The 20,951-nt window shown below is 40.9% G+C and overlaps 1 long non-coding RNA gene and 1 pseudogene across 1 annotated transcript in view; one reads left to right on the forward strand and one right to left on the reverse strand.

The window, feature by feature from the left end:
- Window positions 1-20,951, reverse strand: part of LOC139439874 (uncharacterized) — a 64,551-nt gene that overhangs the window by 28,980 nt on the left and 14,620 nt on the right. The window contains exon 2 of the long non-coding RNA XR_011649947.1: window positions 1,570-2,794. This is a non-coding gene — a long non-coding RNA (uncharacterized lncRNA). The remainder of the gene's footprint in view (window positions 1-1,569; window positions 2,795-20,951) is intronic.
- Window positions 8,111-8,905, forward strand: LOC101417107 (microtubule-associated protein RP/EB family member 1 pseudogene; annotated as a pseudogene).

Raw genomic sequence — 20,951 nt, forward strand, 5'->3', positions numbered from 1 at the left:
TGCTTTTTCCTCAATTGCTATTAGTAAGGACCACCAGAAACAGTGTGCTTTCAGCTAGCAAGGCCAGCAAAATACATCATGTCTCCAGCCCTATGTCATAATATTGTCCATAGGAAACTTTATCATCTCTTCCTCCCACAAGATATCATCCTGGTCAATTATATTGATGATATATTGATTGGATCTGGTGAGTAAGACATGACAACTACTCTAGACTTATTGGTAAGGCATTTGTATGTTAGAGGATGGGAGATAAACCCCCCAAAAAATACAGGGGCCTTCCACTTTGGTGAAATTTCTAGGTGTCCAGTGGTGTGAGCATATTGATGTATCCCTTCTAAAGTGAAAGATAAGTTTTTGCATCTGGCCCCTTCTACTACCAAAAAAGAGGCACAATGCCCAGTTAGCCTCTCTGGATTTTTAAGACAACATATTCCTCATTTGGTTGTGCTACTCCAGCCCACTCACTGAGTGACCAGAGAAGCTCCTAGTTTTGAGTAGGTATTGGAACAAGAGGAGGCTCGCAGACAGGTCCAGACTGCTGAGCAAGCTGCTCTACTTGGGTATATGATCCAGCAGATACAATGGTTCTGGAAGTGAGTGTCAGTGTCAAATATAGATGGCATTCGTAGCCTCTGGCTGGCCCTACAGGAGAATTACAATGAAGACTCAGGATTTTGGAGCAAAGCCCTGCCATTCTCTGCAGATAACTACTTTCCTTTTGAGAAACAGCTTTTCTCATGCTACTGGGCCTTAGTAGAGACTGATTGCTTAAAAGAAATTTGGGATTATAAATGTGGTTTTTACTTTCTTCTATATGCTTTTACCTGTCCTCTCAATTTTCTACGAGTAAATTTCTATATAAATGGAAGCCTGGTTTTCTAATTTTATGGCCAGTTCTACTACAAGAATAAATTTCCTTATATTGAATCAAAAATTAAGGTAAAAGTTGGAAGTTATCTTCAATATCATTTAGTATAATAAGCAGTTTTTATTTATTAATGAAGTAGAATCTTAATTATTTATTCAATGAATAAATGTGGCCAGCTAAAAGGTAGTATAGCTGGGTTAAAAATGAAGGTTTTCTTTCTACTCTAAGTCCACTTATATACAAACTGGAATTCAATTATGTAGAATTCAAAACCAAGTAGAGAAAATGGAAATGGTATTAGATTAAGACCAAGAAGACCTGGTTTAAGAAAGTAGATTTTATATGGGCTAGTTGATACCACCCCTGGAACTCAATTATAGCAGCACCTCTACAGGGAGGGAATAGATGTAACAAAACGAATGGTCCTGCTAACTCAGGGACTTTAGTATATAAGAACAGACATGACATAAATACACCTTTGTTCATTAGGCTGTCAGTTTTCACCTGAGAATTTCAAATACTGTTTGCCTGAGACCATGAATTAACATGGTCTTGATTATGACTCTGATAAAAGAGTCGGTTGTGTTGACTCATTTTGAGAGGTGTTTAGGGAATAGGTAATATATTATAAATTGTTAACCAGAGGTGAACAAAGGCTTGAACTCCTCCCAAATTTGACAAAAAGCCCATTTACTCACCCAGCACTGCATCCAGATCTCCCTGTGCATCTCTGGACTTGGTGTCCTCTGGTCCCACAGTCTGGGTTGTCCCTGCAATGTGAGAAAGGAGAGCCCACCCCAACAGGATCATGGATTTACCAAGAACAAGGGGAGGAGCTTTGGTGATGGCCAGAATGGTGGCCAGTGTCCTTATCTTGGTGGTTCAATTCTGACCAACTAGGTCTGGTAAAACTACAGCCAACAGTCTCATACATTACTAGTTCAGCTGAGGGAACAAATGATGTGGTACCCAAACAGTCTTGAAGTAGGAAAACTCGTTATGCTCCTCAGTCTGTAACTCTAAGTCAAATGGTCTAGTCTAAGCCTCCTTGTCTACACTGATCTCACAGGGTTATGGTGAGGCTTTACTCTGCACAGGTGTACATGTATATGAGTAAGGAATTTTAGGTACAATGAGTCTACAAAATTCCATACCAGGGAATGACTAAAAACACTGCCTTATCTTATACTCCTTAATTATTTATAGACCATTCCTCATATTTCAGCAGTTATATCATATTTGAGATTGTTCAATATTTAGACTAACCTATGATATTAGCTAGAGTTTAGGCTAAGGCACACTAGATGGGACAATTTCTTTCATTCAACTCCTTTAATCACTCTGACTGGCACAAGATGGATGAGTTGCCCCCTATTAAAGAGCCAGACTGAATAACAGAACTCGAAACTGTCTTGCCCAGCGGTCCTTAAATGATCCAAGAAGCTCCTAATATAAGTGGCCACCATGGGCTTCTGTCCCACAGTAGTTTAATCCCAAAGTGTCTTTTATATAGCATTATTCCAATGGATTACAGGAAATCCTAACTCCTCCCTAGCATCATTCACAGTTCATTTCTGCTTTAGATCTCTCACACAAATCCTTCCAGTTCATCTTGCTAAAGATTTTGAGGGCCACACCCCAGGCCTGCTTTCTTGGATAATACTTGATCATCAAATTAGCGAGATTCTGTCACTTGGCATTCTTCATTTCAGTCCAGGATATCTGGCAGGACCCAGGTTCCATGTTCTCATTCCTTGGAAGCAACCTGAATTTATTTAATTCCTCTTTGTCCAGTTCCTCCAAATATAGCAGCAGTCCAAAATCAGAAAAGAAGGAAGACAACAAATCCTTGTCCTAAGGATCAGTCCTCAGGCTTCAATGAGGAAAACCATAAGAATGTGAATCACAAGGAATAAATGGGACCTGTGGAAGAATAACAAATGAATTACCTATAAAGTATAGGTTTGCTCAACATATATTTCTTAAAGCCAACTATAATAGGCTCTGCATTGATCTAATGTCCTCTATCATAAACCATTTCTCTAATATAGACAACTCTACTGTGTAATTTCTTCCACCCTCCCAGGATTTACTCCCATCTGCATGACTTATAAACTGTAAGAAATAAATAAATCACTTCTATTCTCTGAATCTCAGTTTACTTTTCTGTAAAGTAGGGATACCAGAGCCAACCTCAGATACCTGTAGTGAGAATCAGAGTTCATATATCACCTGGAACATAACAGGTTCCTATTAAGTATTGGTAACTTTTTTCATCCCTCCCTTCCCTCCTCCACCAACAACCAACATATATTCATAGCCTAGAAAGCATTGTTATTGCATGTCTCCCAACATATTACTCTTGAAGTACATGCAATTGGAATAGGTCACCCTCTACCTCATCTCTGGTCACAAATCCATATGTAGTCATTGAGGTTCTGTGTTCCAAGCTCCTTTCACACCCACTCCCTAACATTACAGTAATTCTGGTTGAGTTCAAGTTTAAAGTCCATATCCAAAACAGCAGTGTTTCATATCCTTGACCCAAACTCCCATGATGTTATTTCACTCCAAGATTTCAGTCCAATGCTCTTATTTCAAACTGCTCAAATACTTAAACTGCAAACTCTATAACCAATTCTCTAATAATACCTTCCCATCTATTCAGTAGACTCATGTCCGCTCTCCCCACTACAGTTCTTCAAACCCCATCAAATCCTAGTCTTTTGAGCCCTGCATTTCTCCCTTACCAGCTATTTTAAGACCTCATTCCACTTCTTATCCAGCATGAGCACTCTAGTTAATCACTCAGACTACCCTCTCCCCCTCATCCTCAAGTTCATCTCCTCTTTAGTGGTTTGCCTAACAAGACAGAGAAACCAAGTAATTCAGCTGAGAGTCAACCTAAAACTTTCTCCAAAGCCCCTGCCCTTTCCCCTCTTTCATGATACTTTCCCGTATGCGTGTTAGTGGGATTGGAAAGGAAATATGTATATGGAAAATAAACATGTAAAAAAGGGAGAGATTACTTCTCAAACCAAAGTGAATTATCTCAAAAATTACACAGTATCTCAGGACCTTATTCTATAGGAATTGATCTATCACTGAAGACGTGGTGTAGAATACAGATAAGGATGCAACAAAAGCAGATTCTGTAGTATTTTTTAAAATGAAGCAAGAGGAATAGATTTTAGGAAACTTAAAGGAAAGGAATACTGAAATTTCTTCAGGACATAATGGAATATTGTGAGGAAAAATGAGGTACAGCATCCAACTCTCTCAACTTCCTATCCAGAAATTTACAGATAGATATCACCAAATGCAGGTCTTTTTCTTTTTCTTTCCTGTAACAAAGAAAGAGGGCTCTCGTCCCTCTACCTGGCATCTGGACCTCATTCAGCAACTGTTCCCACAGGGACTTAATCCATTTATGATCCCTTTTTCCTTCCCTATCTTCAGTTACTCACTCTTCCAAAACCTTCTCATTAACATTTTAACATTCTCAAATCTACTTCATTCTTTCAAATATCATCCCCTTTCTCCTCATCCCATCTTTATAGTCAAATTCCTTCAGAGTTTTCTGTACCTTCCCTCCTATTAAACCTCCTCGATCTAATGCAATCAAGTTCTTGCCACCACAACCACGAGATAACTCTCAGCAATCACTACCCTCTTGCTAAAGCCAATAAGCACAGCATTTGGATACAATTTCCGTATCTGTAAAGATGGAATAACAATAGTAACTTCCTCTTAGAGTTGTAGGGATTAAAGAAGTAATGCGGGAAGCAGACTTAGCCTAGTGGTTAGGGCGTCTGTCTACCACATGGGAGGTCTGCAGTTCAAACCCCAGGCCTCCTTGACCCGTGTGGAGCTGGTCCATTTGCAGTGCTGATGCACGCAAGGAGTGCCCTGCCAAGCAGGGGTGTCCCTGTGTAGGGGAGCCCCATGCACAAAGAGTGCGCCCCCTAAGGAGAGCCGCCCAGTGCGAAAGAAAGTGCAGCCTGCCCAGGAATGGCACCACACACACGGAGAACTGACATAAGATGGTGCAACAAAAAGAAACAGATTCCTATGCCACTGACAAGAAGGTGCACCTGAGGCCTCTAGGGCCCTGGGGATGTTCAAGTCCTTGACCTTGTGATGGTTTACATTGATGTGTATCACATCACATTCATTAAGCTGCACATTTATTCTGAGTTATAGTTCACACTAAAATACGGTTTTAAAAAGTTTTTGTTAAAAAGTTTCATATCACCAGAAAGATATAATACAAATAGATAAGAAAAGCAACAAAGCGTATTTTTGTGAATAGCATATTCATAGAGGAAAAATTATTATAAATGGTTAACAAGTATTTCAGAAAAATTTCAAACTTAGCAGGTATAAAAAATAATACAATCCAGGAGATATCTCTTCTCAATTATTAAAATGATAAAAATAAGCTTTAAAAATATTATGTGATGATGAAAATGGAATGAAGTAGATATTGTTGGTATAAATGTTAATTGCTACACTTTTGGGGAAGCTGCTTGTCCATAACTATAGAAAACTTTAAAAACATGCATTTTTTTCAATTAGTAACCTCTTCTCTGGGAAATTATCCAATGAAAAGAATCTCAAATATAGAAAAGAAAGTTTTGTGCACAAAGGCTTTTATTTAGAAAAGCAATTAACTATCACAGCTTAATACAATTAGGATTAAGAAAATGAAGGCACATTCTCTTGATTTTTCCCCATCATTAAAATGGTCTATTCATGAAGATACCACAAGTGGAAGATCAATAAAAGATGGCAGGAATATGAAAATTACAACTAAGAAGTTAAAACCTATGCAGAAAAAAACAGATTAAAAAAACATCAAAATATTAACCACAGTCGTAGTTTGAATTCAGGACAGTTTATGGCAATTTTCATTAATCATAATACATTATTTAAATAAATGAAAAAATAGAAAAGGGAAAAAAGGGAAGGCAATAATTGTCAAATACCAAAGAGATAAAGAAATGAATGCCCGCCAAATGTATTCGACTTTAGCATGCAGGAGGTCACCAGTAACCTCCACAGAAAGAGCAATTTTATGTCACTGCTGGGGAAGAGTGTGGGAGTGGCAAAGCCTCCCTACTAGGGGTTAGAAGGTGACCAATGTGGTGAGCAAACATGCCCTCTATTATTTCTAGAGGTTTGCCAGAAGAAGTGGGTAGAGAGAAACTTGTAGCGTGGTGCATAGGGTCTGAAATATATTTGGGTGGTTTATTTCGTTTTCAAGTTGGGAGTGGGGTCGGACGACTTACCGAGGAGAAATAGCGGCTGGGAGCAGGTGGAGGAAATAGCTTATGATTGAAGGACTAACAAAACCTGTTCCAGGGCTGAGACGAGAGACACATTCCTCAACTTGGTTAGAATTTCTATACCCTCAGACCTCTGGTTAAAGGGCCTATATTCATACCACTTTAAGAAGTGGGAACTGCACGTGAGTTAAAGACAGCGCTAGTTCTCCAATCCGAGTGTATCCATTACCCACGTGCATACTCCGGCTCTGGCCTTCCCGGGTAGCCGGGGAACACATACCCGAAGGCGCCACTTGCACCGCCCGCGTCCAGGCCAGGGCAGCCGGCTGCGTTATCCCCGCCCCCACACTTGGATCTGCCTCACAGGCCTGGGGCCACGTTCTGCATCCCTTTCTTGTCTTCAACACAGAATACGGGCGCTGGCAGCGCTCTCACAGAATCCAACTTCCTCTTTTATAGAGGGTAAAGCGTATTAATAGGATCATTCTATACCTTTGGTCACAGTGGCAAAGGTTAAATCCCAGAGCTGAAAGCCTTGAATCAAAAAGCAAAAAGAAAGGCTCAGCAAGTACTTGCTGCTTGATGAGAAGAGGAACCCATTCTTTGGCCCTTTACCCCTACTCTTCCTCATCCGCCTGGGAGCAGAGCGAAAAAAGGGAAAAGGACTCCTGGGCGACGGGCCTGCTTATCCTTCCCACCTGCGGAGAGTCTCTTCTCCTTGACTGGCCAGGCTCTGTGGTGCGGCTCGCGTTCTCCCCTGGGCGCCTACACCTCACTAGGACTGGTGCTACCATGTGCTTCTGCTAGGAGCAGACATGTTCAATATAGAAGAGGTGTGCAGCCCTTCTGGGGGTGCTCAGGATCCTTCCATTAAGGTGTGGGTAAGAGGGCCTCTGGGAGTTGGGCCTTGTCTTCTGATGATTTTTCCCAGAACTCCTGACTTGCATCCTTCATAATGCAAATAATCGAGCACCTATCCTGTGCCAGGCAGTGCTCTGGGCCCTAGAAATACAAAAGTGAGCAAAACACCCAGACTCCTCTCCTCCCTGCCCTCCAAGGAATGTACATCCTATTAAAGGAACACAGATAATGATCTCTAGTATATCAGGATGGTGGTGATCATTGCCATGGAAAAGAACAAAGTGGGGTAATGGACATGGTTCAGGGGTGACGGGTCCTATTTCTCTTTGGGTGGAAAAGGAAAATACGCTGTTTTGGTAATACTTGCAGAAAATGCCAGTGTGAGCCATGTAAACAGCTGGGAGAGCAGGAAATACCCAGTGCACAGGCCCTCACACAAGACTCCCCTTGACACATTAGAGGATTAGCCTGGAGCCAGGCTGGCTGGAACAAAGGGAAGGAAAGAGCAGTAGGAGATGGAGCTGCAGAAGTAGTGATAACAATGTTATGTTGAAAATAAACTTGAGGAGGCGGAGCAAGAATAGAGAGACCATTTAAGGGGCCACTGTAAAAATTCAAGGTAGAAATGATGACTTGGATTAGAGTAATAGCAGTGGAATGGTAAGAAAGAGCATGATTACTGGTATATATGTAGCAGGTAGAGCTGAGGAATATGCTGAATAATTAGATGTTTGAAGTAAGGAGATGAAGATGACTTCAGGTTTTTGGTCTCAGTAATTGAGAAGTTGGAATTGCCACTTACTGAGATGAGGAAGGCTTCTGGAGAGGCAGATTTGCGGAGAGAGAATGCTGGTGGGTTGGGGAAAGAGATCAGTTTTGTTTCGAATCACATATTGGAGATGTGTATTAGACATCCCAGTGAAAGCTGTCAAGCAGACATTTGGATAAACTAATTAGCTGGACTGATCAATCCATTGAACCTCTGCTCTGCTCTGAGCTCACCTGAATGACAAATCAGAAATCATCAGCTAAGAATGTAATAATGATGGCTGGGCATGGGCAATAGACACTGTCCTACTAAGAGCTGAAGATGGCAGTGACATCAATAACCAGCGATAAAATAAATCAACATATGCTGACATGGATTAACAAGACTCTGCAGCTGAATTTGACAAAGATTGAACACTTGTGCCCAGAGTCTGCCTATTGTCAGTTTATGGACATGCTATTTCCTGACTCCATTGCCTTGAAGAACGTGAAATTCCAAGATAAGTTAGAACAGGAACATATCCAGAACTTCAAAATACTACAAGCAGGTTTTAAGAGAATGGGTGTTGACAAAATAATTCCTGTGAATAAATTAGCAAAAGGGAAGTTTCAGGACAATTTTGAATTTATTCCATGGTTCAAGAAGTTTTTCGGTACAAACTATGATGAAAAAGACTCTGATCTTATCGCTGCTGGACAAAGTCAAGAAATGGCAATGCTCCCTCCCTTGTTGTTCCAGCTCTGAATAAACCGAAGAAACTTCTCAGCTTTAGCAGTGCAGCTCCACAGAGGCCCATGTCAACAGAGAATTACTGCATCTCCTAAGGCTGGCCTAGGTGTGGTGAGAACCAGTCCTGGTGTGGGAAATGGGGATGATGAAGCAGCTGAATTGATGTGGTAGGTCAATGTATTGAAACTTACCATTGAGGGCTTGGAGACAGATTTCTACTTTGGAAAATTAAGAAACATTGAATTGATTTGCCAGGAGAATAGGGGGGGAAATGACCCTGTATGGCAGAGGATTATGGACATTCTCCATGCCACACATGACAGCTTTGTGATACCCGATGAAGGTAGCCCCAGGAGCAAGAAGAGTATTAACAACCTGGACCAGTAGAGCAACATCTGAATTCTTCACTCCAAATCATGTGCTCAGCTGTAAAATACTGCCTTTTATTATTCTTAGAGGACTCACTGGTTTCTTTTCATAAGCAAAAAGTACCTCTTAAAAAGTGCACTTAATGGCGGCGGACTTGACCCAGTGGTTAGGGCATCCGTCTACCACATGGGAGGTCCCCGGTTCAAACCCCAGGCCTCCTTGACCCTTCTGGAGCTGGCCCACACGCAGTGCTGATGCGCGCAAGGAATGCCCTGCCATGCAGGGATGTAGGGAAGCCCCACGCACAGGGAGTGTGCCTTGTAAGGAAAGCCACCCAGCACGAAAGAAAGCGCAGCCTGCCCAGGAATGGCGCTGCACACACGGAGAGCTGAGATAACAAGATGATGCAACAAAAAGAAACACAGATTCCCGTGCCGCTGACAACAACAGAAACGGACAAAGAAAGAACACACAGCAAAATAGACACACAGGGGTTGGGGGGAAGGGAAGAGAAATAAATAAAATCTTAATAAATATATTATTTTTTTTAAAAAGTGCACTTTATTTCTTTAAACTGATTGCAATGTGATTCTATAATTAGCATTGCTACTGATTTAAGTTTTTTTTTTAATAATGTAAATTTTTTTTGGAATCCAGAGGGTGGGGTGTAGCAGTCTGATATAATTTATGAATTCCAAAAATAGATATTGGATGTTTGTAAACTGGTCTGCCCCTCCAGGCGTATTATAGCATATTGGATTCAGAGGTTTCACTTTTACTTGATTAAATAAAGATTAAGGCTTTGATTGGGCATTGTCATTAGTACTAGGAGAAGACTCACAGAGAAACTGCACCAGAGAGAAGGGAGTTTGGAGTCTTCAGCTGGAGCCCAGGGAAGGAAGCACACAGAGGAGGTTGGTTGTGAGGAAAGAGAAGCAAGCCCTGGAAGAGAGGAACCCTGAGACTGGAGACAAACAAGCCCCAGGAGGAGAGGAACACAGGAAGCCTGAATCCTGGCAGGTGTTGGCAGCCATCTTGCTCTAACAGGTGGCAAAAGACTTTGGTGAGGAAAGTAACTTATATCATCTAGAACACAAACTCTTCCACAGGATACTGGATACCTGCAAGTTTCCTTTGTAATTTTATTTTTTATGTTTTCTTACTTGTGCTCTACACCCATGAAAAAATAAACTACTTTCTACAGCACTACATAATTTATAATTTCTTGCCCTCTCTTTTTGCTCACAGTTTTCTCTGTGTTGTGAAGGCTTATCTATCTCTCAAAGGTGGGCTCAGAGCCATCTTTTGAAGACTGACTCAATTCCACCTTCAAGCATGGATATGGTCTATTTAAAAATATTTGGAGAAATTTGACAGCAAATATTCTCCTCATGAATGTGCAGCTTTATATTGGGACTGTTTCTACATGTTCCTTACCTTTGTGATAGAAAGCAACTAACCAGAGACCAGGTTATATAAATATGTATATGCAGTGCAGGTACCTGGGGTTGCAGAGAAGAGAGAAAAGTTGAAATAGCAGAGGGAGTATGGGTCTATGTTACAATAAGTGTTGCTGGAAGTAAGAGCTTCAGGCACTGAAATATTTTCTATGTTATCCAAGAAATAGTGCATATGATTAAATGTAGTTTTTATTATATTTATGTTGTGAGATTATGCCTTTGTTGGAAACTATTTGTTTACATAAATAAATGCTAATAAAATTTATTCATCAAAATGCCAAAAAAAAAAAAAAAGAAAGTAACTTATGCTTTATGGCCTGGTAACTGTAAGCTTCTACCCCAATAAATACCCTTCATTAAACATTTTTTTTTTTTAAAGTACACTTTGCAGAAATTTCACTCCTTTCCCATTAATTATGAGTTGGGAGCCTTTACCTTGTAGCACAGCAGTATTAACATCAAGTTGGTTCACCTAGGGAACAAAGAGGCTGACCATGGGTTTCAGAGTGTGGTTGCTGGAAACAATTATTGCTGGAGAAGGTGTTTTAATATAATACATTGAAGTGGAGATCTCCATAGAGAAACAGAAAGACTGAACTGAATTTTAAGCTAATGTGAAATCTTGGTAAAGAAGGTTTTAATAAATAAATACCTTAAGAATATTTAAGGGAAGCAGACTTGGCCCAGTGGTGAGGGCGTCCGTCTACCACCTGGGAGGTTCGCGGATCAAACCCCGGGCCTCCCTGACCCGTGTGGAGCTGGCCCATGCGCAGTGCTGATGCGCGCAAGGAGTGCCCTGCCACGCAGGGGTGTCCCCCGCGTAGGGGAGCCCCACGCGCAAGGAGTGCGCCCTGTAAGGAGAGCTGCCTAGAATGAAAGAAAGTGCACCCTGCCCAAGAATGGCGCTGCACACAAGGAGAGCTGACATAGCAAGATGACGCAACAAAAAGAAACACAGATTCCTGTGCCGCTGATAACAGAAGTGGACAAAAAAGGAAGAACACACAGCTAATGGACACAGAGAACAGACAACTGGGGTGGGGGTGGAGGGGGAAGGGGAGAGAAATAAATAAAATAAATCTTTAAAAAGATAAAAATAAAAAAATATAAGCATGACTGTATGTCCTCATCTTTTAAAAAAAAGATTATTTTAAATATGTTTCCATATTTCAAAATATAAAAGGTAACATGACAGATTTTATGAGTTTGACATTGTGTTTAGGACAGAAGGGCTAGTGCTGAAAACCTTTGGAACCTGCTATTTACAAGGCTTTGAAGGCCTCTTTGAATCCTTGTAGGCCTAAACATTGGCCCAAAAGGAAAGTTTCTCTAGAAAGCCATTTGTTGTCACTGACTAATTTCATCCCTTCTAAAAAGCAAGAGGCATTGTTAACTGGATAAATACAATGTGTTACAACCCTGAGATATCTGAATTAAAGAGCTAACTTTTCTCTGAGCAGTTCTATGACAATTTTTCCAATTATCCCATACATTTATCTGCATTGCTTTTGGGAAATGAAGTGTACCCAGTTTTTTAAACTAACAGCTACTTTTGGAGATACCCACATTGCCAAATGAATGGGGATTGTGTCCCATTTTACTGTCTTTTAAGTTTAACATTTAAGTTTACATTAACTGTTCCCCTTGCCCACTGGGGACGTTCCTCAAAGTTTGATGCTTTGAATGGAAATACAGCAGGCAGGTCATCATGATGCAAGTTCTTTCTGGGCTTCCGGCAAAGGGAGTGATCAGTGAATGCCATCACTGCCTTGGATCTTCAAGACTGGGGTGTTTCTGGTATCTGCTGTCCACAGCTCTCCACTGCTATTGGAATGCTTTGCCAGTACACTAATGCCTTTGGAGATAAATTCATTAGCATATTACTAAATGTTAATTTTATTTTGCAGAAAATACCATGACTAACTTCATTATTAATGTTTAAAGTATTTCATTCTTTAACTTTCCCTCCTTTGCTTTTGCCCACAACCTATTAAGTACCTGTGTTTCACAAAATTCTGCAAAATATGTTACCCACTACTGAGATTGTTCAGGCCCTGATGTGTTTGTATTGATTTGTTTCTGGGTGGTTGCTTGTCCTAAAATGTGTGTAGAAAGCAGGTATTTCATGATAAAATTGTTGGGCAGTGCATGCTTTGTGTGAAATTCAGAGGAAAACCCAGATTCAGTGATTAACAATGCCAAAAAATGCAAGCAACTAGCCATTGTTCAAATTATAATGGTGCTATTTCTCTTTTGTGGCTTTTTAGTCTTCTGTTGCCCTAAAATTCCATTTTATTGGGAACCCATTTAACACATGGTCTTTCTTGATAAGGTAGTTTTCCTACTTTAAACAGTTTCTAAATAAAATTGTGTATTTTGAGAGAAAAAAATCAGTTCAAGTTCTCTCTAGATCTTTTTGCTCATTCATGTGGCAGAAGGAATTAGCCAAGGTAGGACTTGCTCTCTTCTCTTATGCTTGGTTCAGCTGTCTTATTCTTTATTATTTTCCTTCAAAGCTGCTGCAGTACTCCAGTTACCCAGCTATCTGGGCCTATTTTCTTACTTGCTCAACTTTTTAAAATCTAAGGAACTGCCTATCTTCTTTCCTTAATTGAAAATCTGGTTCTTTTCAAGGGACACTGCTTCCCCTCTGAATGTCTTTATAGGCTGGATTTCCTTGACCCACTTACTAAAGCATATAAGAGTAAAGTCATTATTATTGTGGAAAGTAACTGGAGCAGTTTGATACTGTTTATGAATTTCAAAAATAGATATTGGAATATATTTGTAAACTGGTTTGTCCCTCTGGGCATATTAGATTATATTGGATTTAGAGGTTTCACTTTTACTTGATTAAATAATGATTAAGGTTTTGATTGGGCCACGTCAGTAGGACACTGCATCTCTGCCTCCTTGCTGGGTAGGGACTCACAGAGAAAAGACATGGCAAAGGGTAGAGATAGGAGTTTTGGATGCTGGAACCCTGGGAAGTAAACACACAGGAGAAGAACACAGAGGAATAGAGACAGCTCCTTAAATGTGGCAGAGGCCCCTGGAAGACAGATCAGCCATTTGCCTGATAATTCACAGCTGACCTTGTAGAGGGAGCACAGCAGCTGGGCCTGGAAAGAATTGAGGATCGGTGAGAGGCAAAGCCAAGAAAGTCTCATAGTCTACACCTGACCTTGTGGAAAAGACAAAGGAGTTAAGCCTGCAGAGAAATGAGCTCCAGGAGAGAGATAAGACTTATCCCAGCCTACAACTGGTATTGGAAGAAGCTGGGACCACCATGAAGCCTTAAGAGGAAGAGGAAGACTGAACATCAGCACCCATCTTGCTCCAACATGTGGCAACAGACATTGATGAGGGAAGTAGTTTATGTTTATGGCCTGGTAACTGTAAGTCTCTACCCCAAATAAATACCCTTTATAAAAGCCAACATATTTCTGATATTTTGCATCAGCACCCCTTTGGCTAACTCATACAGAATTTGGTACCAGAAGTGGGGTTGTGTTTTTGCAATTACCAAAAAGCAGGAATGGTTTTTTAAATGGGTAAAGGGTATTTTTTGGAGGAATTGTGAGATGCTTCATAGAAAAAACCTACAGTGCTTTGAAGAGACTGTTGGAAGGGAATGGATGCTAAAGAGACTTTTTATGATGCCTGAGAAGTAAATGATGAAACTATTATTGGAAACTGGAGGAAAAGCAATCCATGTTTTAAAGTTGCAGAGTACTTAGCAAGATTAACTCCTGGTATTTTATGGAAGGCAGAATTTGAAACTTGCAAGCCTGGGCATTTAGATGAAGAACTTTCCAAAGTAAACTTGGAGAATGTGGCTTGGCTTGTCCTTGCATCTTATAGCAAAATGCTAGATAAGCAGGGTAAGCCGAAAACAGAACTGTTGGGTACAAAGAAAACAGAAACTGATTCCAGAACTTCCAAGACTCTGGAAATCAAGCCCCCAGATAATAGTGCCCCATTTAAGGACTTAACTAAACTTGGAACTTGTAGATAAGGATTGAAGATGCAGTTATCTAGGAAAGATTTGTAGAAAGCCTTACTGTCTGATGGCTTGAACACCTTTTCTTGCATGCTAAACCAACAAGCTTTTTGAGAGCACTATATGAACAAAACCACTGTCAGCTTGGACCAACAGGGACATGGAAGGGAGAGATTAAAGGAGAAATAATTTTAAGAGGAAAACCATGGAAGCTGAGATCTAGAATTAAGACATCACCTTGGGCCAAGAGAGGAACTCTGCCCATGTGTACAGAGAGAGTGAGTTTGCCCCAGCAGTTGAAGAAGGTGGATGTTCCGGCCTGATGTGACCTACTGGGTGGACTGGCAAGAGTGTGAACTACAATATGGACCACTGTCCATGTGCTGCAGTGGTTCTCCAGAATGTATTTGCCAGGTGCAGTGGATGTGCCACAATGATGGAAGAGTTTGTTGATGGGGGAGGGGTGGGGAGTATATGGGGACCTCATATTTTTTAATGTAACATTTAAAAGAAAATAAAGAAAAAAAACCATAATCATTATTTCATCAAGTAAAAGTGAAACCTCTGAATTCAAGATAATCTAATATGCCTGGAGGGACAGACCAGTTTACAAATATAATCCAATATCTATTTTTGGAATTCATAAACAATATCAAACTGCTACACTCCACCCTCCGAATTCCAGAAAGACATTACAATAGTAAAAAAAAAAAAAAACCCACCTTAGATCAGTACATTATAAGAGCACTGGGGTGATTGCCACACTTTACACATTCTTTGGGTTAGAGTCTTAGCCCTCCAGGTACAGTGAAGTGAAAACGACATCCTCCCTAACCTTTGGCATACAGGCACAACCCTTTCAGAGCAACATGTTGACGACCTGGCCTTCCCTAATCCATGGAGGAAGGTCCACCACTCTCAGACCTTTTAGGGTGGTGACTTTAACCTCCCTAATCCTTGGGAAATGTGCTTCACTCTCTGTACCCTGAGGCAGCAAAACTCTCCCCAAACATCAGGCCGGAACATCCACCTTCTTCAACTGCTGGGGAAAACTCACTCTCTCTGTACACATGGGCGGAGTTCCTCTCTTGGCCCCAGTTACCCTGATTCCATGTATTCAACACCTCTTTCCCCCTCCCCTCAGGGCCCACCATGACAATCAATCTTCATTACTTGAGGGACCATATTCAGAGATACTTGCAAAAATGTTGAGGGCTTCACATACTTGACTGGCCTAACCCATTCGGAGCCACCGATTCTCTCAAGAGATACAATTCCCTCTGTTTGAGAACATCAGTCCTCCCCAGGATGTGGGTATACCTTCACTCTCATTGTATGGGTCTCCACCCAATGATATAATCCACTATAACAAAATGAGCACTCACACACTCCCTAGAAGCTTGCCCTATGTCAGACGCCCCACCCTTCCTTAAGCATCCCAAACAGGCAACCTTCCACATTACATTCTCTAAAGAGTTTTCTCTGCACCACAATTTCAATCACATACCTGACAATCTCCCATGATCAAATGTTCCCCTCACCCTCGCCCCAATTTCTTGGGCAATCTGACCCATCCTCCCATTCCTAGCACCCCTAAAGCCCACACAGCCCCACCCTAAGTTATCCCTATGCCCCCATTTTATCCCTTCCCTGTACAAATACTTACCTCCCGCTTATCATAGATTTCAGCCAAGTAGCTGTCAGCTCACGACCTCCCTCCAACTACCTTAAAGTTTATCATCCAGTCTCCAGCTCTCTGAGACAACTTGGTTTACTTATTCCATATCAGAGAGGTCATGTAGTATTTGTCCTTCAATGCCTGGGTTGTTTCACTCAACATAAGGTTCTCAAGAGTCATCCATGTTACCACATGTGTTTGTACTGTATTTGTTCTTATAGCTGAGTAGTATTCCACTGTATGTATATACCACATTTTATTTATTCATTCATCTGTTGATGGGTATTTGGGTTGGTTCATGATTAAGGTTTTTTTTTTTAAAGATTATTATTATTTTTATTTCTCTCCCCTTCTTCCCCGCCTCAGTTGTCTGTTCTCTGTGTGCATTTGCTGCATGTTCTTCTCTTGTCCGCAGCATGGGAATCTGTGTTTCTTTTTGTTGCGTCATCTTGTTGTGTCAGCTCTCCGTGTGTGTGGCACCATTCCTGGGCAGGCTGAAATTTCTTTTGTGCTGGGCAGCTCTCCTTATGGGGCGCACTCCTTGCGCATGGGGCTCCCCTACATGGGGGCACCCCTGTGTGGCAGGGCACTCCTTGTGTGCATCAGCACTGCACGTGGGCCACCAGCTCCACACTGGTCAAGGAGGCCCGGGGTTTGAACCGTGGACCTCCCATGCGATAGGCGGACACCCTATCCACTGGGCCAAGTCTGCTTCCCCATGATTAAGGTTTTGATTGGGCATCCCTGCCCCCTTGCTGGGCATGACTCACAGAGAAAAGACATGGCAGAGTTCCAGAGTTGGAAGTTTTGGATGCTGGAACCTGGGAAGTAATCACACAGAAGAACACAGAGGAATAGAGACAGCTCCTTAGACATGGTAGGGGTCCCAGGAAGAGAGATGAGCCATTTGCCAGATAGTTCACAGCTGGCCTTATGGAGGGAGCAGAGCAGCTGAGCCCAGAGAGAATCAAGTCTCAGAGAAAGGCAAAGCCTAGAAAGCCCCATAGTCTACAGCTGACCTTGCTGGAAAACAAAGGAGTTGAGCCAGAGAGAAATGAGTCCCAGGAGAGAGAGAAGACTTATCCCAGCTTACAGCTGATATTGGAAGAAGATGGGCTCACCAAGGAGCCTTAAGAGGAAGACTAAATGTCAGCAATCATCTTGCTCCAACATGTGGCAACAGACTTCCATGAGGGAAGTAGCTTATGCCTTATGGCCTGGTAACTGTAAGCTTCTATCCCAAATAAATATCCTTTATAAAAGCCAAAAGATTTCTGGTTTTTTGCATCAGCACCCCTTTGGCTAATGAATACAGTAACTGTGAATTACTCTGGGTATCATAAATAAAAATTTTAAATTAAAAATGTTAAAGAAATTTATCAGAGGGATATTGATGTATTTCATGTAATTGAACTGAAAAACCAAGCTGTGTAAAGGACTAGAATCACAGACATTCCAGGGCTTCTGCAGTAGGAGTTCCTTGACTTTGTTTAAATTTTTATGACACCATAAATTCTATTTAGAGGAGTTGCTTGATACAGTATGACATATAGTATGACATTACCTTACCTGATGCTCCCCCATCAATTAAATAATTTCCTGTTTTTTTTTCCATTTGTTTTGTTTATCTATAACATCACTAATTCATCCCCAAACTATTGTGATCTCCTGTGACTGAATCTATCCACAGGAGAACCCCTCAGTTTAGTCTTCTTGAGATGATCAGACTCTGAGAGAACTTTCTAACTTCTTATCTACAAGGTGTAAACTTGGCTTCATTCTGCAGATTTTTCTCTTGATCCCTCTGTTTTCAATATGATGCCCACACCTTCTCCTCTGCCTGTTGTCTCTTAATGCAGAGGCTTTTGTTTTATTCTAGCAAATTTCTAAGTTTTGCCATGTCAGAGTTGGAGCAGAACCTAAGAGTAAGGAAAGGGATCTTGTTGTCTACTTTTTAAACTTATTTTAACTAATCCTCTATTTTTATCGATTTCAGAGGTATCTGGTGTCTGATTTGAGACTTTAAGGGTTTCTGAACAACAGTGGTTGTTTTTAAGATTTTACAACTCTCAGATAAGCATTTAGCTTTCTCAGGTCTACTAGCTAGTTACTGCTCATCCAGCTGATTTCTATTTCTACAATTTTGTTGCTGTGTCAATTTTCCCATTCTCATTGTCCTTGTCAATTTATGCTTCTTGACATCCTTTTTAACTAGTGTTTTAGTGGGGCTTGAAATAGTGTGGAGAAAAATAAGCAGGCTTACTATATAAATAGAAATCCTGGTTTTCAAGATGAATGCACAACTATGTGATTATACCAAATACTATTGATTGTACCCTTTGGATGAATTGTATGCTTTATTAATGTGTATCAATAAAATTGATTTTTTTCAAAAAGTGAAGAAAAAAAAGATCACTTGGGTTTAGTATTGTGGTAGTTTGTGTCTTTTGTGGACCCCAGAAAATTATGTTCTTAAAGTGTTCCTTTCCTGTGACTGTGAATTAGTTGTGAACTTTTGATTAGATTCAGATAAGGACCATTTGATTAGATTACTCTAGTAAGGTATAGCCAGGATCAGACTTAATCCTCTTACTGGAGTCTTTTATAACCAAGATGGATATACAGAGAATAACAACCATAATACAAAGAAAAATTCCCAGAAGCTAAGAGAGGAAGTCCCAGAAGCCAGAAGCTGAAATTAGCAAAACCCAAGAGAAAGAAAGCCACAGAAGGAGCAATAGAAGCTGAAGGCAATGGAGCCTGGAGGAGAAGGCAGAGACTGGTAGACACCACCATGTGCCTGATTGTCCACAGCTGCAGCTTGGGGAGAAAGCATCTCCTGATGATGCCTTGATTTGGACACTTTCAGGGTCTCGGAACTTATAAGCTTATAAGTTAATAAAGCCCCATTGTAAAAGCCAACTCATCTCTGGTATATTGCCTTGGCAGCTCTTAACAAACTAAAATAAGTATGGAAAGAAATTAGTCATGAGTAATACTGGAGGCAGGGAGAACAGTAAAGAATCCTAAAGCAATCCAAACAAGAGATGATGGTAGCCTGAATTAATGTGGTGACACTATGGATGGAGAGAAATGGTTGAATTTGAAAAATACCAAAGAGAAATTTGATCATTGGCCTATAGAGTTTATGAGAAAGAGGGAATCAAAGGATAGACTCATATTTATTGGCAGGTCAACTAGGTGAATGGTAGAGTAATTAATGAGATAGTTAACATGAGTGGTAGGAATGATCTTGAGGGAAATAATAAGTTCAGTTTTGGACACTGCTTATTATCTTGTCTGTCTTCCCTATTAGACTGGAATTCCTTGGGGTCTGGGATCATTTTCATCTCCATAATCTTAGTATCTGACAAATAGTTTAGACTCAACACATTTTTGCTAAATAAATAATAACAGACAATAAGGACAAGAACATTATGAGGTAATATATGAAAAGTACACAGGTGGGGGAAAATATCTGCTACTTTTAGGATAGAGCAGTTAGGGTTTTGAAATGTGAATTTGATGTATAAAGAAAAACTGGAAAGACATGATGTAACATGATGGTTACATTCATCATGCAAAAAACCAAACTATCTGGCATCTGCACCTCTAATATTTTTTTCTGTGTTGTGTCCCATTGAACCAGTATCAAAACTTTCCTGAAAGAAGAAATAGAGGGAGACCCAGCAGGCACTGCCCCAAACCACCCCACAAATGGGATCTGTTGCAATTCCACAGAAAGAGGCACTGATAATGATCAGTCCTTAGGAATTTATTAGATGAACTTACAGAGAACTATGGCTACCTCACAACAGATAGCAAGACAGCAAAAGTTCAGTCAAGTATGTCTGCTCCTATAGCAACTGCTCTTTAAATTAAATAGGCCTGGGGGACAAAGGTGGCTGAATGCCAGAGACATTTGTGGAACTTTGAGGAAACATCTGGGTATGTGCTCTTTTTTCAAAACAAGATGTGCTTGGGGTGGGCAACATTCATGTTTACAGAAACTAAAGTTCACATGCTTACATGGAGTTATGGGGAGGGATGCCTGCCTATGGGGGAAGGGGAGAGAAGTAGGGTCATTCCTCCATCAGATAGGAGATGGCTATATGTGTCAGACATCCTATAGGAGGTTCTGTTTGGTTCCCTATTCTGTCTGATGGACTTAAATATTTATTGAATGCATTGAAGCAAAGTATATGAAAATAAAAGATATGTAAGATAAAGTGTTTTGGTCAGCCAAAGGGGTGCTGATGCAAAATACCGGAAATCAGTTTTATAAAGGGTATTTATTTGGGTGGGTTAAAAGCTTACAGTTACCAGGCCATAAAGCATAAATTACTTCTCTCACTAAAGTCTTGTGCCACATGTTGGAGCAAGATGGCTGCCAATATCTGCCATCAGCTTCCTGGGTTCTTCTCTCTCTGAGGTTCATTTCTCTTTGGGTTTAATACCTCTGTTTTTTCCACAAGGTCAGCTGTAGATAATGAGGCTCTCTAGGCTTTGCCTCTCTCCACAAGGCCAGCTGTCGACTATTGGGTGAACGGGTCTGTCTCTCTCCCCTGGAGTTTCTGCTGTGTCTAAGGAGCCATCTCTATTCCTCTTTGTTCTTCTGTATGTTCACTTCCTGGGCGGTGTCAGCTCAAAACTCAAAACTACCTACTCTGCAGTGCGGTTTTGCTGTGGGTCCCTGCCCACCAAGGGGACGGGGACTCAAGTCCTACCGATGTGGCCCAATCAAAGTCTTAATCATTATTTAATTAAGTAAAAGTAAAACCTCTGACTCCAATACACTCTAATATGCCCCAAGGAAAAGACCAGTTTACAAACATAATCTGATATTTCTTTTTGGAATTCATCAATAATGCCAAACAGCTACATAAAATTTCTGCTTTTGATGAGTTCTTAGTATTGCTGGAC

The sequence above is a fragment of the Dasypus novemcinctus genome, chromosome 10 (genome assembly GCF_030445035.2).
Source record: "Dasypus novemcinctus isolate mDasNov1 chromosome 10, mDasNov1.1.hap2, whole genome shotgun sequence".
Taxonomy (NCBI): Eukaryota; Metazoa; Chordata; class Mammalia; order Cingulata; family Dasypodidae; genus Dasypus; species Dasypus novemcinctus.